Below are 9,942 nucleotides of genomic sequence, written 5' to 3' on the forward strand. Positions count from 1 at the left end.
GACAGGAGTAAGGTTTTTAAAAGAAAAAACTTGGGGTTTGTAAGGGGGTAAGGGAAAGATTAGTCTCTTGTTCTTCCAGGCAGGTGCCTCAGGGTTCGAGGATGTGAGCTAGGACAATGGGTTAGGTAAGGGGCTGAGGAGAGTCACTCTGGCCACTGGCTATTGTGGCTGGCGCCAGGTGTTTGTTGTACTCATTGGGAGAGTTTCAGTTAAGCCTCAGGCTACCGACTCAGGACAACTGAGTTATAGGCAGTCCAGAGGGTTGGAAACTGGCCTGACTGGGTCTTTAGCAACCTGGCATGCTAGGGGTCTGGCCTGACCCTTTCAAGGAGATAATGAAGTTCTGGCCAAGATGGAGGAGTAGATAGAAATGATTCACTTTCTCACACAACTAAAATAAGGATAACAATCAATTTAAAAACAACAAACAACAAGAAGTGCCATAAAATCAAACTGCATGAAACTCTGAAAACCAGGGAGTTAAAGAAACATTCATCCACACAAGTAGGAGGGGTGGAGACAGGCAACTGGGGAGAAAGGACCTGCAGCAAGGCAGCAGACCACCAAGGTGAGGCAGGGCTGGCACAACAGAAAAGTAAAGACTCAAAACCTCTAGCTGTAAAATAACATGGGGGTTGCAATGGCAGGAGAAACTCCAGGTCTCATAGGAAAGTTTGTTGGAAAGTGGGGCTAGAACAAAGCAAGTAAGCAGCATTGTTCCCTCTCTGACAATTCCCCCACAGACAGCACCACAACACAACAAAGAAGGTTGCCCCACCCTGGCAAATACCCAAGGCACTGACTCCTTACAACATAGCAGGTGCATTAAGACAAAGAAATATGGCTCAAATGAAAGAACAGATCAAAGCTCCAGAAAAAGAGCTAAGTGACAAGGAGATAGACAAACTATCTGATGCAGGGTACTAAACACTGGCAATCAGGATGCTCACAGATTAATTGAGCTCAGTGGCAAAATGAAGAAAGAACTGAAGGCTATGCAAAGTGAGATAAAAGAAAATGTACAGGGAACCAGCAGTGAAGGGAAAGAAATCAGGACTCAAATCAATGGTTTGGACCAGAAGGAGGAAAGAAGCATTCAACCAGAACACAATGAAGAAACAAGGACTAAAAAAAAAAAAAAAATGAGGAGAGCCTTAGGAACCCCCAGGACAACTTTAGACATTCTAACATCCAAATTGTAGGGGTGCCAGAAAGAGAAGAGGAAGAGCAAGAAATTAAAAACTTATTTGAACAAATAACAAAGGAATCTTCCCCAGTTTGACAAAGGACATAGACTTCCTTTGGCTAGGAAGTCCAGGAAACTCAGAGAGCCCTGAAGAAGTTGGATCCAAGGAACCACACACCAAGGCACATTTTAATTACATTACCCAAGATTAAAGATAAGGAGAATCTTAGAAGCAGCAAGAGAAAAGGAGACAGTTACCTACAAAGGAGTTCCCATAAGACTATCAGCTGATTTCTCAAAGGAAACCTTATAGGCAAGAAGGGGCTGGAAAGAAGTATTTAAAGTCATGAAAGGCAAGGATCCAAGATTGCTCTATCTGGCAAAGCTATCGTTTAGAGTGGAAGGGCAGATAAAGTGCTTCCCAGATAAGGTCAAGTTAAAGGAGTTCATTGTCACCAAGCCCTTATTATATGAAATGTTACAGAGACTTATCTAAGAAAAAGAAGATAAAAAACTATGAATAGTAAAATGACAACAAACTCACAACCGAGTGAGTAAAAGTTCAGTGCGACAACTGAACCTAAAAAACAAACACTAAGCAAACAACTAGAACAGGGACAGAATCACAGAAATGGAGAGCACATGAAGGGTTATCAGTGGGGAGGGGGAGGGGGGAATGAGGGAAAGGTACAGGGAATAAGAAGCATAATTGCTAGGTGTAAAATAGAAAGAAAGAGGTATAGGAAATAGAAAATAGAAAGAATGGTATAGGAAACACAGAAGCCAAAGAACTTATATGTACAACCCATGGACATGAACTAAGGGTGGGGGAGAATGCTGGAGGGTTGGGGGTGCATGGTAGAGGGGGAACAAAGGGGAGAAAAAATTAGAACTACTGTAATAGCATAATCAATAAAATATGTAAAATTTAAAAAAGGAAACTTCAATTTCAGCTGTAAGGAGACTCTCCTCTCAAGCTCCCTGCCTATGCCTTCTAAAGGGAGTGTCAGAGCACCCCTAGCAGGGACCTGGGACTTTCATCTCAGCTGAGTTGTATTGAGGTCCTCCTTCAGAGGTATCAGTGAAGGCCATATGAGTCCACCCCAGAGTTCCGCCCCAATTTGGCAGTTATGAGGTGACCCTTCCCTTCCTGGCTGGGTGGCATCAGAAGATCTAATAGGGAGCTAAGATTTTCACCATCACCCAGCCATAATGAGGGCACACCCTGTGGTGTCAGTGGAGGCCCTGTGGTGAGCAGTATTTGAGGAATTCCTACTCCTCCTGGCCAGGAGGTATCAGTGGAGGCCTGGTGGAGGCAGGAACTCCCAACCTCTCCTAGCAGTAATAGGGAGGTTCCTAATTTGGTTGTCAATGGAGGCTGATTGGGAAACTACACTTTGACCCCTTCACACTGGAGGGTAGTCATGAGGTGGTGTCCCATCCCATCTTCCCTTGTTGGAGTTGTATCAGAAGAAACCAGCTACAACAGATGGCTTAAATAAGATCCAAAAATATTTGACAGACACTTCAGCAAAGAAGATATAAAGGATTGCAAATAAGCACATGAAAAAATCTTCAACATCATCAGCCATAGGGAATATAAATAAACTATATCGAGAGATCACTACATACCTATAAAAATGCTGCAATGAAACCCCCCAAAAACCAAAACAGTGACACCACCAAAGGCTGATGGGAAAAGGGGAAACTGGACCATTCATTCATTCACTAATGGTGGGAACGTAAAATGGCATGGCCACTGTGAAAACCAGTTTGGCACTTTCTTTAAAAAACTAAACATGCAACTACCACACGACTCAGCAAGTGCATTTTTGAGCATTTATCTCAGAGAAGTAAAAACTTATGTTTACACAAATATCTGTTCATCAATGTTCATAACTTTATTCTTGATAGTACAAAACTGGAAAAATGTATGTTGCTCAGTGGGTGAATGGTTAAACAAACTGTGTACATATACACAGTGGACTTTTACTCACACTAGAAAGGAACAAAGTATTGATATATGAGTATGCAACTTGGATGAATCTACTGAAAATTAGATTGAGGGAAAAAAAGGCCAGTCCCTAGGGGTTACATGTTCTATGATTCTTAAAATGATAAAATCATGGAAATGAAGAATCTGTTCTTCATTTCCATAATAGTAGTTGCCAGGGGTTAAGGAGGGAGCAGGGGTAGGAAGGAAATGGCTGTGGCTGTGCAAGGGTCACCAGAGGCTCCTTGTAGTGATGGCACTGCTTGTCTGTTCTGTATTGATTCTGAAAGATATTACAATTGGGAAAAGCTGGGTAAAGGGCATGTGAGATATCTGTCTATTATTTTTCACAACTGCATGTAAATCTATACTTATCTCAAAGTAAATATGTTAATTTAAACAAAGGCATTGGGACTTTCTGTTCTGTTCTCTGAAGCCCTTGCCCTACTTCTCAACAAAGCCCCTATTGCCATTCCATATCTGGCTTGCTGATATAGCCTTCCAAGTTCGACCTTGGACCCTGTTAAACTGTTACTGAAGATTTTCTTTACTTAATCTGCTGCTGCTGTTCTTGATTCACTCATGGATGCCTTCCAAATACACCAAAATAATCCTCATTGTGATGGGGTGGCAGATTATTGGTTAAGACTTTTTACACATTTTCCAAATTCTCTGTAATGTTGTAAACTGTCTATAGTGTTAAAAAGGCCCACATCTCTTTCTATCTCTCTTCTTTAAACCTTTGTTGGCTTCTATTTATTTTTCTCCTTTAGGTAACCCAGATTTTTACCTTGTGCATTTAAAACCACTTTTACCTTTCTTTATTCTTCCCTACATTTGGCTTCCATTTCATAACCTCTCTCACTTTTCCTTGTCCTTTGCAATCAAACATCCAGAATACATAAGGTGGACCTAGTTTACACCTCCACTGCTTCATGACTAACTGGAGAGTGTATATTTGCAAAAATGTATTCATGACTTCAATCTCTCCACTGGATGCAATGGCTCCTGGTTAAGTCCTCCTGGTGAGGTCCCCTAGAGAACTTAAGTTGTTTCTCAATTGAACTTGAGCATCATCCCTAATACTCCACAGTACAAGCCAGCACCCATCAGGCACTCAAGCCAGAAAAGTGGAAGTTGTCCTGTACTCCTCCTTCTCCCTCAATGCCTGTCAACATACCATCAAGTTCTAATGCATTTTTCTCCTCTTTTTAAAGTATATTTTATTGATTATGCTATTACAGTAGTTCTAATTTTTTCTCCCCTTTGTTCCCCCTCTACCATGCACCCCCAACCCTCCAGCATTCTCCCCCACCCTTAGTTCATGTCCATGGGTTGTACATATAAGTTCTTTGGCTTCTGTGTTTCCTATACCATTCTTTCTATTTTCTATTTCCTATACCTCTTTCTTTCTATTTTACACCTAGCAATTATGCTTCTTATTCCCTGTACCTTTCCCTCATTCCCCCCTCCCCCCCCCCCACTGATAACCCTTCATGTGCTCTCCATTTCTGTGATTCTGTCCCTGTTCTAGTTGTTTGCTTAGTGTTTGTTTTTTAGGTTCAGTTGTCGCACTGAACTTTTACTCACTCGGTTGTGAGTTTGTTGTCATTTTACTATTCATAGTTTTTTATCTTCTTTTTCTTAGATAAGTCTCTGTAACATTTCATATAATAAGGGCTTGGTGACAATGAACTCCTTTAACTTGACCTTATCTGGGAAGCACTTTATCTGCCCTTCCACTCTAAACGATAGCTTTGCCAGATAGAGCAATCTTGGATCCTTGCCTTTCATGACTTTAAATACTTCTTTCCAGCCCCTTCTTGCCTATAAGGTTTCCTTTGAGAAATCAGCTGATAGTCTTATGGGAACTCCTTTGTAGGTAACTGTCTCCTTTTCTCTTGCTGCTTCTAAGATTCTCCTTATCTTTAATCTTGGGTAATGTAATTAAAATGTGCCTTGGTGTGTGGTTCCTTGGATCCAACTTCTTCAGGGCTCTCTGAGTTTCCTGGACTTCCTAGCCAAAGGAAGTCTATGTCCTTTGTCAAACTGGGGAAGATTCCTTTGTTATTTGTTCAAATAAGTTTTTAATTTCTTGCTCTTCCTCTTCTCTTTCTGGCACCCCTACAATTTGGATGTTAGAATGTCTAAAGTTGTCCTGGGGGTTCCTAAGGCTCTCCTCATTTTTTTTTTTTTTTTTAGTCCTTGTTTCTTCATTGTGTTCTGGTTGAATGCTTCTTTCCTCCTTCTGGTCCAAACCATTGATTTGAGTCCTGATTTCTTTCCCTTCACTGCTGGTTCCCTGTACATTTTCTTTTATCTCACTTTGCATAGCCTTCAGTTCTTTCTCTATTTTGCAACCATACTCAGCCATTTCTGTGAGCATCCTGATTACCAGTATTTTGAACTCTATATCTGATAGGATACATACCTCTTCATCACTTACTTGTATTTTTTTCTGGAGCTTTGATCTGTTCTTTCATTTGGGCTATATTGTTTTGTCTCAGCATGCCTGTTAAATTGTAAAGAGCAGAGCCTTAGCTATTCACCAGAGCAGGAAAACCCACATTGCTGTGCTGTGGCACTATATGTAGGGGAGGGGTCTCAGAAGGAACCATGTCACTTGGTCAGCTCTCAGCTGGCTTTCAGTCACTTTCTCTGCTACCCACAGGGAAATTGGGCCCTTCTGGTGCTGATTCCCAGGTGGGTGAATTTTTTCATGTTCTAGGACCCTGTGAGTCTCTTTAATAAACTCTCCTGTGAAGCTGGGAGTTTCTCCCACCACCACAACCCCACAGATTCTTTCAGTGGGAGATTTTGAGGGTTTATTTCCCTGTGCTGGAACTCTGGGTTGTGCAGTCTATCTCACTCCCCATTTGTTCCTCCTGGTTTATCTGCATGCAAATGTGGGACCACCTACTCTGACAGCCACTGTCTTGGCTGCCTGGTTCTCCAACAGCCACCCTGCTGAGAGTCTTCTCCACCCCAGCTGCTTGTCTTTGCCCCTGCTATTAATCTGGATGACTGTTTCTTTTTTAACTCCTTGATTGTTGGACTTCCATAGAGTTCAATTTTTGACAGTTATGGTCATTTTTTGTTTTTAAATTTGTTGTTGTCCTTATCTACCCATGCCTCCATCTTGGCCAGAAGTCCTTGAAATGGAAGTTTCTCCTCTCCATTAGGGCCTTTGCTGGTGAGGATGGGGACATAATTTTTCCTGTAGTGTTTAGCTACAGTAGAGAGATTAATATCTATCATGTTCTGTCTTCCTTGGCTTCCCCTTTCCTAGATTTTTTCTGTTTTTCTTTTTGTCTGTACCCATTGGTGTTTCCAGGTTGTTGGCTTCTTCAGCCATATCTGCCATATATGAGGCAAAAGGAAAACCCAGGGAACTCACCACCATGTTGTTCTTTGAGTCTGCAGTCCCTAGTCAGTTGGCCTTCTCTCAACCTTTCATAGTCTTCTGTTGTTGTTTCGTATATACTGTCCAGAATTTTTGGTGGTACTTTGTAGAAAGAATAGGCAAAGGTATGTTTACGCCATCGTGCCAGACTACAAACCTTTTTGTTGACACAAAATATATAAGAAAGTACACATTATGATAATTTTACAGCTCAATAAATTTTCACGAACTGAACATAACTAGACCCAGATCCAAAAACAACATTACCATCACCCCAGAAGTCCTCTTTCACCCCCTTTCAGCCACAACACTCCCCCAGAATAGCTCCTACCTGTGTGGTTTTTAGCTGGCTAACCTAGAAGAAGGGCATTAAAAGCTAGAGGCCTACTCTGATTAGCTTAAAGGTCTCTCCCTTATCTGTGTGTGTGCAAGCATGCACACATGTGCATGCACACACACTCCCTTGAGCAAGGGCCTGGGGTTTTTGTCAAACAAATCCTATTAATTTGATTTCCTCACCGTAGGCACCTTGGGTTTGAAATTTCTTCATAAATCCAGGTTCAAATTTGGGCTCCATTACTTACCAAAAGTGCAGTTTAGTGGCAAACAGCATGGGCTTTGGAGTCAAACCTGAGTTCAAATCCCAGTTCTATCACTTTTCACTATGTAGTCTCGGAAAGGGTATCAACAGTACCAACCTTGTGGTACCGGCGTTGTTGTGAAGATTAAATGAAACAACTCATGTGAAATGTTTCAGTGATGCTGAGTACATAAACCAACCCTCAATCAGTGGTAGGTATTATCATTACTAGTATTAGGACTGTTGTGAATATTAAATGATATTAAGTTATGTAAAGTATCTGCTTCTGGCTGCATGGTTAAGTTAGTTGGAGCATCATCCCATGCACCAAAGGGTTGTGGATTTGATTCCTGGTCAGGGTGCATACCTAGGTTGAGGGTTCAATGCCTGGTCAGGGCACATATGAGAGCCAACTGATCAATGTTTCTCTCTCACACTGATGATTTTTTTCCTCCCTGTCTCCCTTTCTCTCTCTCTAAAATCAATAAACATATTCTCAGGTGAGGATTTAAAAAATTATGTAAAGTACCTAATATAGTTTCTAGCACTCAATCTTTATTCTCTTCTTTCTTCCCTTCAGGAGAACAAGAAGGAGTTGTACCAATTGTAACTTCAGCCTTATAGGTTGGAGGGAGGGAGATAAAAGCTTCAATGGGGAGAGTAGCTGTGCTGTAGTGTCGTTCTCAGGGCCTCCTGGGAATGCGCAATGTGCTCCCTTTTGACAGATTTCCTTCCCTTGCTTAAGAACAAGGTCAGCACCCACTGTCTTCCTTCATGCACCTACTGAGGACTCATATCACTGAAGGACTGCATAGGGAAGAAAGCAATGCTGATGGGAAAGCCAGCTGTTCTTCATAAGCTGAGGTCTACCTACCAGCTCTTAAACTATTCTACTTCCCTCTTAGTTTGGTGGAATAAAGTCAATGGAGAATCCTAGGCTAGTACAACTCCATGCCCTAGCTTGATCCCTGTGAGTCCTTTACTTTCTCTGGCAAATGGCACCAGCTGCCTTTTCCTAGGATTGCCTCAGCAAAACCTCAAGGTGGTTTTCAGCATCCAAATTTTAGGATTAAGGGAAGAGTTTGTCACTAAATATCCAAAATGCAGTTTGACATAAACTTCATCTTTAAACTATGTTACTGCACACTTTTGTGAGGAGGAAAGGGTTTCTTGAAGTTAAATAGTGTTAAGGCATTATAGCTTCCCAAAGTTTTGGGGTTGGCTGGCTACTCATAATTGAATGTAATTTTTGAACTCCCAATCCACCTTACTCCACTCCTGAGAAATTTGCTATAGCCTTTAGATTTATGGTGTTGCCCTTCTCTCTGAAGACAGCAGAGGGCCCCATTAGCACAAATGCAATGTTAGGGCAACTACATGGGGAAGGAAGTTTGCTAAGGTTCTAGAAGCTCGGTAAAACTTTGATTAACAGAAATGTGTGAAAGTAAATTGGCTGTTCAACTTTATTCCCTAAAAAATATTATCTGATTTAATAGGGTGAGTGAATAGAACCTTTTAACTGCTCCACTCCTTGAAAATTCATCCAAAATTCCCAAGTCATTTCACTGCCTTAACTAGTACTAGGGATCCTGGATCAGGTTGTCAGATTTAGAAAATAAAAATACAGAGTGTCAAATAACAACACTGGACATTACACATTTTTAAAATGAGGCAGATGAGAGAGAAGGGCAGGTCAACTAGGGTTCTAAGGATCTGAGAAACAGCATACCAATGAGTTCCCTGCATTTTCTTTTTGCCTTGTTTAATCTGTACCGGGTTCTGGAGAGGCAGGTTACCCAGAAATGTCAATGGGCACAGACAAAACATCCCTAAGAAAATCCACCTTTTTCTAAGGCAAAGGAGCAGGAAAAAGACAGCTTCAAAAGACAGAAAACTTATAGACAAATAATCATTTTATGGCAACCAAACACCACAAAACCTGTCCTGCCTGCCCCATGCCAGCAAAAACCTAGTGGGAAGCCACAATGTCCACTCTTGCCAGGCTGTAAGAAAGTTCCGAGAATACCCACTAGGGTCGTCTCATAAAAGGCCCAGCATGAGGCTGGGGCTTTCATCACGAATAGGTGGTAAGGAGGCCTATCAGCCCATAGTATTGTGGAGGCACCTCACACTCCTGAGAGGAGCCCTGGAGTGGACTCCTGGTGGGGCCCTGGTGGGGAGCCTGAACTCTTATCCTTGTTTGACTTCTGAGTATCAACCAAGGCTGAGTGGGGACTCTAAACTTCCATCTCACATGGCTGTCATCAGACCATGTTCCCCTTCTCTCCCACCAGCAGGGTGTCTAAGGAGTCTGGCCAAAACAGAAGGTTGAAAGAAGATCCAAATTCTCATAATATCCCAATTACTCTTCTTTAAAAAATTAGTCTTCTTTCCAAGAGCCAGGAAGATCTAAAATTGATTTAAAAAATCATCAATAGATGCCAACACAAGGCTAACAGATGTTAGAATTATCTGACAAAGATTTTAATAAAAATCTTTAATGCTTTAGATTTTTAGATGCGCCATCATAAAAATGCTTCAATGAGTAATATGAACATGCTGGAACAAATGAAAAAATCAAAAGTTTCAGCAAAGAAGTTGAGATATAAAGAGACAATGGGAAATTTTAGAACTGAAAATACAAAAACTCAATGGATGATCTAAACATTAGAAAGTGGGGGCCAGAGGGAAGTATCAGTGAACTTAAAGATAAAACAATAGACACGATCCATGCAGAACATTAACAGAAAGTAGATGGGAAGGGAAAAATAAAACATAAT

The sequence above is a fragment of the Artibeus jamaicensis genome, unplaced genomic scaffold, assembly GCF_021234435.1.
Source record: "Artibeus jamaicensis isolate MK-2021 breed Jamaican fruit bat unplaced genomic scaffold, CSHL_Jam_final scaffold_461, whole genome shotgun sequence".
NCBI classification, from domain to species: Eukaryota; Metazoa; Chordata; class Mammalia; order Chiroptera; family Phyllostomidae; genus Artibeus; species Artibeus jamaicensis.